This window comes from Pongo abelii, chromosome 5, assembly GCF_028885655.2.
Source record: "Pongo abelii isolate AG06213 chromosome 5, NHGRI_mPonAbe1-v2.0_pri, whole genome shotgun sequence".
NCBI lineage: Eukaryota > Metazoa > Chordata > Mammalia > Primates > Hominidae > Pongo > Pongo abelii.
Window position 1 is genome coordinate 66,286,114 of NC_071990.2, and position 12,841 is coordinate 66,298,954.

The 12,841-nt window shown below is 33.3% G+C and overlaps 1 pseudogene; it reads right to left on the bottom strand.

The window, feature by feature from the left end:
• Positions 1–4,348: 4,348 nt before the first annotated feature.
• LOC100937260 (alcohol dehydrogenase class-3-like) lies at positions 4,349–5,762 on the bottom strand (annotated as a pseudogene).
• Between the last annotated feature and the right edge of the window lie 7,079 nt (positions 5,763–12,841).

Below are 12,841 nucleotides of genomic sequence, written 5' to 3' on the forward strand. Positions count from 1 at the left end.
ATGACTCAGTGGAGAGGGTACAGGTTTCAGAATCAGATATACCACCCTCTAGATCCTAACTGAAGTCATTGCCTTGAACAATATTCTTGACTATAAGCTTCAGAACAATACAGCAAACCATTCTAATCACCTGAACATACACACATACATTAAGTTGAGGGCAAATTTACGAAAGAACACTGGAGTTTTTCAAAGAAATAGAAAATATTGATCAGTAGCAAATCAAGAAGTGAAGAAAAAAGGCAGATGCAATTTTATAACCTTTATTTATCTATCTAACATTGATCTAACTTAGTTTATATTAGTTCTCCGTGTGTCTCACAAATTGTAGAGCAAGAAAATATGATTGGCTACACCTATATTTAAACTTCCCTATTCATCTGCAGTTAGGTGAATAAAATTTAAAATTTATGTCACAATAAATGCATAAATGGCTTCTGGAATTCTTTTAAAAAGAAGTGCATAGTCTTTGCAAACCCTTTAATAGTAGCCCACTACATTTCATTTATTAGCTGCTCAGCAAACAAATCTATTCTCATTTATATAAATGTCCAAAGATGACCCAATTTAATATGATCTATTTCAACTATTACATTATTTCAATAGTGACTATCAATTTGTTCATGCCTCTCTCTATGACCCTTTTTATAGTTCATTCAGGCTGCAATGACAGAACACCACAGACCAAATGGATTACAAACAACAGAAATTTGTTTCTCATAGTAATGGAGTTGAGGAAGTCTCAAGATCAAGATGCTGGCAGATTTGGAGTCTTTGTGGACCATTTTCTGGTATACAGATGGCTGTCTTTTCTTTGTTTCCTCACACAAGGAAGGAGTAAATGAGCATTCTGAGATTACTTTTGTAAAGGGCACTAATCCCATTAATAAAAGTCCTCATGACTTAATCTCCCCCTAAAGGCCTCACTCCCCCAATACCTTATACTGGGAATTAGGTTTCAACATATGCATTTGGGGTGGGACGTGTTTACTCAATAGAGTTTCCATATAATTTGACTTTGATTGTCTTTCCATTTAAAGAGAAGTATGATTCTTCATCACCACTGGTCTTCAAGGGCCAATGCCATTCTTCATGTTTACTTTGGGCTGTTTACATTGGCTGTCAGCTGAGAGTTCAGCAGGTGCTGTCTATGGCAGCACGTAGGTATGCCCTCTCCAGCATGGATATTTCAGTCATTCTTCATGGCATTGGCCTTTGTCTTGATTTTGGCAATGACAGATAGCAAAAATGATGCACACAGGGACTTGAAATGTTCCTTTGCGCTGGTACTTGGCTTCTGCTGAAATGAAAACTCTTCACTCATCACATGAACAAGACTGGGCTAGAAGAATGAGAGAGGCCCTTAGTCTTCTCAGACATTCCAGCTCCTAACTTCCACAGACATTGAGGTACCTTAGACCCTCCAGCTTCAGCTGACCTGGACCAGAACTGAAAAACTGCCAGAACAATATACAGAATCATGAAGAAACAATAAATTTGTATGCTTTAACTTGCTTAAAGTTAGAATATCTTGTTTTGCAGGATAAGTTAACTGATACAGAAATTGGAAGTTGGGTACTACATAACCAAAAATCCCAGAACATGATGGCATGTGATTTGACATGGTGGCTGAAACAGGATGAAGAAAAAATGTGGAAACTCTAAGAAGACTGGAAAATGATGAGAACTTTGTTAGTAAACGTGAAAAAGTAGTGAGGAAACATCTAAACAGGATTAAAATATGGTGTCTCATATGAAATAGCAAAACAATTAGAAAATTGTACCCTATTGGTAACATGGAAGATGGAAAAAAACTAATGGACATGTAGACCTTGTTAAGGCTATTTCTCAGCAAAATATTGAAACATCGTATGGGAAGAAAGACATGAGTGAAAGAAAACAGCCTGCAAGCAGAATTTAGAGGAAATATAGAAGATCCAGAGTTTGTCTACATGGAGATTAAAAACTTTTTCATCTCCATTCTTTCAAAAGCAAATATCCTTAAAGTAAGAAATTATGAGATAAAATTAAATCAAGGGAGTGGCTATAAGTTCTTTAAAAATATTTTTGAAAGATTTAGTGGGGTTTAACTTGTAGACCTTCTAAACTAGGCAAAAGAGCTTCCAGGAATTTTAAAGACTGTTCCATAGTAACCTGATACATGTATCAAACAAGAGAAAGGCATACCTTGAAAATAACTTATCTACATGATACTTAAAAAACATATAGGTATAAGATATTTGGAAGAAAGAAAAATGAATAGTAGAGAAGACAGTTAATCGACAAATGATACAGCTATAAAAAGTTCCAATTTTAAAGGGGAAATAAGTAAAATAGAAGGCAGATGATGATTACATATTAGGATAATTCTGGAGCATGTTACGGTAAGGCTATGTTCCAGTTACCTTTTGCTAGATTGCAAATTACATTAAAGCTTAGATGTTTAAAACAAGCATCTTATTTTGTTCACCATTTTGTGGGACAAGGATTTAGTGAGATTGACTGGAAGTTCTCAAAGTCTCTTACACAATTTAAAGTCAGATGTTAGCTATGGTGAAAATTCAACAGGTTAGGGCATCCAAGATGGCTCTCACAGTTGCCTGACTGTTTATATTGGCTGTCAGCTGAAAGTTCAGCTGGTGCTATTTACGGAAGCACCGAGGTATGGCCTCTCCAGTATGGACATTTCAGAGCCATCAGACTTGCTACCTGGAGACTGCATTTCAAAGAAGAGTGCTTCAAGAGAAATAGGGAAAAGATGAATGGCTTTTTCTGGTCTGTACTCAATATAAATTTCTTCAGCCATCAGAGTGTGAGTTCTTGGGGTATGGGTTGCTAATCATGATGAGGTGAAAATAAATTATTTCAGGTCAGGAGTGCTATTCTTTATAAATCCCATAGAAGCAATTGACCATACATTTTTGGGTCTATTCCTGGACTCTCACTTCTGCTCTGCTGGTCATTAATCTAATCTTTATGTAAATATCACAGTCTTAATTAGTGTAGTTTTATTGAAACTAATTTTTCTTGGAATTAGAAAGCATAAGTCATTTAAATTTGTTGTTCAATTTCAAAGTTGTGTTAGTATTTTTAGTCCTTGCATTTCCATATCAATATTTGAATCAGCTTGTCAATTTCTACAAAAAAAAAACTGCTGAAACTTATTTTCTTTTTTGACTACATTAAAACTTTATTCAACAAAATACCATAAAGTAAAAAGAAAAGTCACAAGATAGACTAGAAGATATTTGCAGCACATAAAACTGACAAATGATTGATGTCTAGAATAAAAGAACTCCTAAAAATTATTCAGAGAAAGAGAAATAATTCAGTACAAAGTTGGGCACAGGATATGAACAGGTTCTTCACAATAAAATGTCCATTAGAATGAAGGATTTAATGAGTAATTGTGGAAAATGCAAACTAAACTCATAATAAAACACCATTCCACACTCGTGTAATTCACAAAAACTCACATTTACTTTGAAGAGCAATTTGGCAATGTCTATAAGGCTAAATGTGTTTATTCTGTGATACACGTCTTAAGTAACTAATGAAGTGAGCCCAATGCAGAAGAATGTTCCACTACGGTGTTGTAATACAGAAACTGGCAACAACTTCATGTCTTCAACTGGAGAACAGATAAATTATGGTAGTTCCCGTAATTGAATACTGCCAAACAGTACTAAAATTAATGAATGAGAGCTTCACATATAATTGCACAATAATGAGTGAAAAAAGAAAAGCTGTAGAATGAGCAAGTATAAGGCTTAAAAATATATAAAACAGTAGAGTAGATGGTTTAGGTTATACACAGTGAAAGTACACAACACGCGAATGATAAACATCAAATTTTGGATAATTGTTACCTCTGGAGGGAAGGAATGGCAATGTGATCTGGAAGTGGCAAAATGTTAAGATTTGACAAAAGTAGGTGCTGAGAACTTCGATATTCAGTATGTAATTCACTATACTAGAAATAGTACAGCCACAACCAACACACACATACAACCCATTTAAGCCCAGAATGCTGTTTCAATAATACATTTTAGTGCCCCCTGAGGGGCAGATGCCATACTAGGAATTTGGGGTACAGGCATGAACAAGGCACAGTACCTCCCTTCAAGATAATATCACAGAAGCAGACTTGGGTCCTGATTAACTTTGTCACTGATGGCTAGGATCTGTTCTTTAATCAACGGGACTGAGACCCTTAAAAGTTCAACGAATGGTTTCTGAGGTTTCAGACACCCACCACTGCCCTGCTTCCTTTACCTTTCCCTTACAGAATGAAGATAATGGGCAGACAAACCATGACAATGATTACAGCATAAAACAAAGACAATTTATACACAAATGTAGAAATTACTTTTATTATGTTAAAATATTCCTTAATAAGCTAGCAATTATTTATGTGGAGAAGTGTCCAGAAAACAGGTCCATGACTGAATTATCCTTGTCCTTGATTATAGAGATTCATGAATTACACACATAACACTATTCTCTGGAGTAGCTGTGAAGCTCTACAAGGCTGTGAGTTTGGAGGCGCTTCTCCCTGCCTGTTAAGCTGCTCCCATCACATCACGACAGGATGGACATTATTTTTCTCTTTTGAATTGAATCTTTACAACAGTTGGAATGCTCTTTCCAGAATGCTCTTTCCAGAATCCATCAGTTGAAAGGCTTTGTTAATTTCATCAAAAGACAGACTGTGAGTCACAAATTCATCAACTTTCATCTTTTTGGACATATATTCAGACACCAACTTTGGGAAACTTTCTACACTCTTCCATCCTCCAAAGGCAGTGCCTTTCCATGTGCGACCTGTTACCAGCTGGAATGGATGAGTGGCAATTTCTTGACCTGAAGCAGCTACTCCAACCACCATGCTGACGCCCCAGCCCTTGTGACATGCCTCAAGTGCTGTTCTCATGACCTTCACATTAATACATTCAAAGGAATAGTCCACTCCTCCATCAGTCATCTCAATGAGCACTTCCTGGATGGGTTTACTAAAACCCTGAGGGTTAATACATTCAGTGGCTCCAAACTCTTTGGCCCTTGCAAATTTATCTTTATCGATGTCCACACCAATGATCCAGGGTGCACCAGCCACTTTACAGCCCATGATAACTGCCAATCCAACTCCTCCCAGACCAAAGACGGCACAAACAGAGCCAGGCTCCACCTTGGCAGTGTTCACAGCAGCACCATCACCAGTTGAAATGCCACAACCTAGAAGGCAGCCTTTATCCAAAGGTGCTAAAGATCTATTTTAGCAACAGAGATATCAGCCACAACTGTGTATTCAGAAAATGTGCTGGTTCCCATGTAATGCAAAATTGTCTTTCCTTTGCAAGTAAATCTGCTGGTACCATCTGGCTTTAATCCTTTCCCCTGAGTGACTCTTATCTTCTGGCAAAGGTTAGTTTTAGGATTTAGACAAAATTTGCCTTCTCCACACTCTGGGATGTAAAGTGGGATGATGGTGTCACCCGCCTTCAGCTTAGTAACTCCCTCGCCAACACTTTCCACAATTCCAGCACCCTCATGTCCCAAGATCACTGGAAAACAACCCTCAGGATCAGCTCCGCTCAGGGTATAGGCGTTGGTGTGGCAAACCACAGTGGCAATGATCTTGATTCGAAGAACTTCATGAGCCTTTAGGGGTGCCACCTCTATCTCCTCTATGGAGAGAGGCTTTCCAGCCTCCCAAGCAACTGCAGCCTTGCACTTGATAACGTGGTTCGCCATGTCGACGGATTCTGAAACTTATTTTCAGATTGTGTTGAATACAGAGACCAATTTTCAGAGGACTGAATTCTTAACATTATTGAATCTCCCAAACAATAAACACAGTATCTATCGCCATATATTTAGATCATTTAACATTTGTTTCAGCAATATTCTAGTGTTTCAGTACACAGAGAATGCACATCTTTCCTTAGATTTGTCCCTAATTATTTGAATGCTTTATAATACCATATATTTAAAATTTTCAATTTCATTCTTAATTTCTAATGTATAGAAATACAGTTGAATTTTTATATTCACACAATTGCAACTTTGCAAAACGCAAACAATCGTTTTAATAACTTTTTTGTAGATTCCATAGGACTTTCTTCATATATAGATGATCATCAGTATACCTCCTACAAATGTGGGAAGCACAGAAAAGTAGGACAATATTAATAAATTCATATATTTAAAATCTCAATTTGTTTCGGCTCCTCACATTGTCTGGACCTTGCTCAGAAGATCACAGATTGCCCCGTGAATTTTACGATCTATAAACTATACCATTAGTATAGTGCCTCATGGTTTCTCTGTCTCTCTCTCTCCCCTACTGAGACAGCCAGGTGGGAAGAGGTTCCCAGAGAAACTCCAACCAGCCTGGGCACTGGGAAGAGTTCACACTGGGGTGGAGCCACAGAACTTTACATCCTTTGCAGTAGGGAGGATCCTGGCCCCTCCTTTTCTTGGGTGGAACTTGGAATTCAATCTGTGAGGCTGGAAATCCACTGGCAGAGAAACACTCTTGCTTTACTAACAGTCTCTGTTTCCTCTTTTCTTCCTTTTCACCCAATAAAACCCTGCCCTACTCACCCTTCAAATTGTCTGCAAGTCTAATTTCTCGTGGCCGTGTTGACAAGGACCCTGTCTTTAGCTGAACTACGGAAAAGTCCTGCAATGCTACCACCTGTTTTTCTCAGAGAAGAAAAATCACAGTCATGGTGACTTGCTTTCCTTTTATTTAGATAATTTCAACATAGGCCATTTTTTGGTTCCAACTATTTCTCTTTAGTAGCATTTTTCAAAGTGTGATGCAAGGATTCCAGTGAGTCCTCAAAACCTATTCTGTGGGTCTGTGAGATCAGATATCTTCATAATACTAAGATGTTCTCTTTTTTTTGTCTCTATCTGTCACAGATATATAGTGCAGTTTTCCACTGGACACTTAAAGTGATTTTACACCAGATTGAATGCTTTCTCAGATATGAAGATCCAGCAGTCTTCTATTAAGTTGTATATTAAAGTAATTTGAGAATATGTAAAACAAGGGCAGTTCTCCCTATAACATTTTTTGTTGTTGTTTGGAAAGTATTATTCTTTATCAAGATGATGTTATTTTTGTTAACAGAAAATAGATAGATTATTGTTATTTTAAAATGAATTCATTTATAATTATTTTTAAACATTCTGATTTAATTTATTTTATGGTAAATATCCATAGATATAACCAGTGGTGTGCTGGAACTAGCTTGCCTGGGCTTGTGAGAGCTAATTGTGCACGTCTTTCCAATTGTTTGTTCAGTGATATCACATTGGTAGTCTGACATTAAAAATGGTTCAAGTATTGACATCACAACAATCAGTAAATACAACGAATAAGGTTTGTTCACCCATTTCTTCCCCTGAGAGCCTGTTGTTAAATATTTTTCACATTACTGGATAAAACCCTCCTGATCAAAATGTCTTTCGATTCCTTGGAACCAGAAAGTTTGAGAACAATGGCTCCATAGCCATCAGTGCATTGCCAGCTAATATCGGTTTGAAAAATATTAACTTTTATTAATAGAATATCTTTTTTACCAATTTTCAAACATCTTTAGCAAATGTGTAGAAACATATGGGTCACATGTGAACACTGTTCCAAGTTTTGCTTTAAATCTATGCATGTCTAATTGATCTGATACTGGGGAAATTCAACCACTAGCACTATGGCTCTTCCAATACAAGTTTTAGATGCTCATTTATTGATAGAACAAAAATCAAACAAACAAAAAGAATATATCCACTACACTTCCCTAAAAAGAAAAGCAAAGGAAAGGACAAACCTGTTTTGTTGAATCTTTGCAGAGAATACAGAGATGTATTTTCTTTGTTCTAATACAATGGTACAAAACCAATCCAAGCATTATTTTAGAGTGGCTGAGTCCTTTATTTAAAATAATTATTCACTAGAAAATAAAAACTATGAACTTTAATTTTAGTTCAATCACCTACTAGATATTTGAACTAATTGACTTTTAGTGGCGAAACGACCTTGGCCAAGTTATCTGTACCAGTTGTAAAACTGGGATAATTGTACCAGTACTGTCCAAATCACAAGACTATTTTAAGTATCAAATGAAAAAATTAGTGTTAAAATACTTTGTATATAGAACAGTGTTCTGCAAATACATTACAAAATAAAACATTAATAGATGCATAATGTTATAAAAACATAATGGAAAATATAAATTATATAAATACATATTTAAATAAGTAGGAGGTAATATTACCCAAATATGTTTATTGATATATTAAAAATTTTTGTTTTATTAATATAAAATTTACCTAGAATATTCAATATGTAAATTCTTTTTTCTGTAAAAATTAAGAATAAATATTATGAATGTTTTCTGTTTTCATTAAAATACAAAAAATAAGGGATTACATACCGATACATATCTACAGGTATTAATACAAAAATAAATGTATGAACTTTTATCTATTCCTGCACTTTTATTAGTAGTACAGAATGTCTTTTTTACTACAATAGTAGTCAAAGAGCTAGGATTAAATTGTAATCAAATTGTATTTATTGTGCATGCTAATAATCTTAAATATTTCATTTTTAAATGAACATTTAAGCATAGAGTTTCAAATATTGAAACTAATACAACTTGAAACTAATACAATGTTATTATCAGAAACTAGCACAGTGCTAGGAATTCATAGATTCATTAAATACTGAATTGCAAGTTGTTGAACTTGGGAATGAATCTGGATATACTACTTTATTATTATTTTTAAATGGGATTTTGAAGTATGGGTACTGTATATTTTGAGACAGCCAAATAAACATGCGTTTTAAATTGGTAAGCTAAGGTTTACAACACTTACAATAAAACTCATTTTTCATGGGATGACAGTGGAGGAAATTGAAATCTGCTGCTCATTTTATAGCTGAACAAAATTCTAAGGGGTACATGTATTTGTATATTTTATGTGATTCCCTTTGTAAATAACTTGTTTAAGACTTTTGAGATTTAGCAATATGTAACAATGAATATGCATCTTATGAAGTGATATATTTTATTGTGATTCAGTTAAATATTGTTTAACTTAACTCTGTTTTTTACCTCCATTTCTATTATAGTTCTTTCAGTTGATTTTTTAGCTGCTGCTAAAATCCTACACAAAACATTAAATGTCACCAAAGTTACAGTTTCAAATATTTATTATTGGCATCAAACACATAAGACACTGATGCTCAATAATAAATATTTGTAAATATCAATAGTCTTAATTGTTTAAGAACTACATCACATTTTGACAAAATATACATTACTAATTTTGGGGGTCTAGTCTTTTATTGACAATCTTTCATTTTCTTATAGAAATTGATTTTAATTGGAAATGCATTGAAATTTAAGCAATATGGAATATCTATTTATGTAGGTCAAATTATTCTTTATAATAATTTCAACCTCATATAATTGCAAATATATTATGCACACACAATTATGTACATAAATATGTACATTAAACTTACAGTGAGATTATAAAAACAACCAACATCTAATTACTCAATTTCACTACAAATTTTCAAAAACATCTGGTTTCATAAATCTAACTCTTAATGTAAGGTGTTTAGCATTACTATGTGTTTTTGGTGGTATTTAAACAGAATTTTTTAAATAAGAAAATCAGTGATGAGAGTAAATACAAATGAACTGCAACAATGCGTTTGTCATAAATGGTTCCCACTTTATGTGATGTAGTCAAATTTTGCCTTAATTTTATTTTGATTTGCACCTTCAAAAGTAAATCTAGTAACAAAGAAATTTACTTAAATCAGACTGCAGTAGCACTCGTTTCCCAGAATACTTGTTATTTTTATTACAATTTTAGTCATTATTTATCCTACATTGCTTGCAGTGTCTTTCCTACCACATTATTGCTGCTAGTAACTCTTACACTTCAGCTTGCTAATTAGTCTACTCAATCCATTCATCTCTTCTTCACCCTCTTGCCCAGTTGCTATTTTGTGGAGTGCACATTAATGATCTGCATCCATTATAGATTATACATCATAGAACTACTCTTTGTCCTTGTTAATTTAAGGTGCTGAGTTGGAGGACATAAGCAAATCTAATTAAAATTATTGATCATAGGTTTACCTGATTTTTCTAACTTCAAATAACACAAAATTTTGGTAATTTCACATTTGAATTCTTGTTGCAATATTTTAAGTGTACAATGAAAAGTACAGTCTTATAGATAATTTTTTAATGTAGTTTCAGATCAACTCCTCCAATTTCTAAGTATTTTATTGTGGACAAATTAACTTCCAGAAATTACAGTCCCCTTGTCTAAGAATGACTCAATAATGCCACTTCATTTACTATGTTTAAGAGAAATAATTTATTAAAGTTTTCACCATCCAGGTTAGCAAATATCAAATTCAAAATGTGCTACTTTTATGATAAATATAGTTTAAAAGCACAGATTTTTTTTAGTCCACATAGTAAAATGTAATGCCTTTTGCCATTATTAAGTCATTTTAAAATTTATTTGATGAAACATCTAAAAATATTTCAGAGCCTTTCTTTTCTAAATTAGAAAACAAACAAAAATAATCAAGTTAAAAATATTCCTAATCTCTAAACATTTATCAATTTATTAATTTCAAAAATATATCTGGGGTTCCTACAACATATTAGATATTGCACTTAACACTGTGGAAAAATAAGAAATAATTGTTGACTCTGGTAAATCTGCTGAGAAATTTATGATATAGTAAGGTAACACATTTCTTTTAGAAAAACTATTGTTTTCCATATTTATCAGATATCACTAGGACAGGAATAATAGCCACCTGGAATACTAATAATAGTTACCTGAAAGATGCTCACTTTTAATACCATTTCACATAAAAAATAATGTACACGAATAATTGGAAAACATCACTGTGACTGAGTTTAAATCTGAACAAACCTGGCCTTTAATTATTTCTTACATGTCATCACATAAAATATATTATTTTTACTATTCTACATTAACTAATAAATTCTGAAACAATATCCTAAAAAGAAATGTATATATAAATACTTTTTCTTTATAAATATCTTAAGTTGCAATAACTGTGAACATAGAATTATACTTTTTATTACAAATGCGCATCTTCTCTTGTATTGGAGATGAAGAGTGCCTTCTAAGTTAACATTTGGATTTGAATAAATCTATCATAAAAATTAACTGTAATTTGGTGTAACATAGGTTGGTCTCTAAGTATGTTTCAAAATACAAATTACATGAAATACTAGAATTTCCTTAATGGAAATTCCAGTAACAGTGTTCCAGATTGATAACTGAAAACTAAATTACAATATTATTGTGTTTCTTAATGCTTTTGATTGAGGAAAAAATGTGCATTGCATGTGGATGTAGATTATACTTCATCTTAAGCGGTAACTTGAATGAATTCAAGGCAGCCACTAAAAGCCTATATTAGAGATATGTCTGAAGAAGAATTCAGAGTCAGCCATGTTAGAAACTACTCTGGGCAATCAGTGATGTTGCCCTCAGGGATTTCCCTGATGAAGCATAGATAAATACGCTTCATTTGTCCCTGGCACACATTCTTCTGGTATCATTATTTTGCTACTATAAGAGATTACTAACAGAAAAATAATGATACACTCTAATTTATGTTTTATGCTTTTCTATATTAAACTACATAAAACATGTCTACGGATACAACCCCTTCTCCTCTAGGTGACATCTTTCTATCTAGTTCCCACTGAAATATCCAAAATAAATCTCTTTTGGCAACGTCGTGATTCATTTAGTTGCTCTGATTGTGCTAATGTCATGTTTCTCTTGCTATTTTTCAGTACATACTTCTAAATTTTTATGTATTATTTAAACAAAAAACCTCAGAAAGATAGATACAAAACCAGACAGCAGAGTATAATTAAAACCCATGTACCTGTTTGCTAGTTTTAGCAATTATTAACTCATAAACAATCTGATATATTTATACTCTATCCCATTCTTTACTCCATATTATTTTGGAGCAAATCCTAATTCCACGTGAAAAAAAAAAATAGTATCTACCTCTGAATGACAAAAGCACTAAGATTTTGAAATACAACCCTAATACCATTATAACTTGTAAAAATTAAAAATATCATAGTATGAAATATCCAAATTAATGTTCAAATTAATAAATATCTTACAAATGTTACATTTATAAGAGTTTATTAAAGAAATCATAACCCAAATAAAGTTCATATTACAGTTGGTTGAACAGTATTATTAAAGTATTTTAAATTTATACATTTTTCCTCCATCTCTTACTTTTTGACTTTTTATAATTTATTTATTGTAGAAACTGAATTACCCTTTCTATGGAGTTCACCAAAGTCTAAATTTTGGAAATTGTATCCCATGGTCAAGTTCACTTGTTTTTCTTTCCCCTGCATTCCTGGAAATTAGCACTTACGTAGGAAGAATTAATCAAATTCAGATTCTATTTAGTAGGAAAGAGTAGAAAAATTACCTCCTAGGTATTGATTTTTCCACCAAAAGGCACATAATCATTCTGATAACTTTGTTGTGATGTTAGCATTTCTTGAAATACAATGCCTGAATCCATGAAATCATTAGAAGTTACAAAATGATGGAATTAAAATTCTATTATTCCTTCTTAATTGTTTGGCTAGGATTATTCTATACAGAAGAACTTTCTTTCATCAAATACTTGCATACCCAGTGATACAGTTTATACAAGCAAGGCAGGATGCACTAATACAGATTTGATATATTTCAATACATTGCAGTATGATTC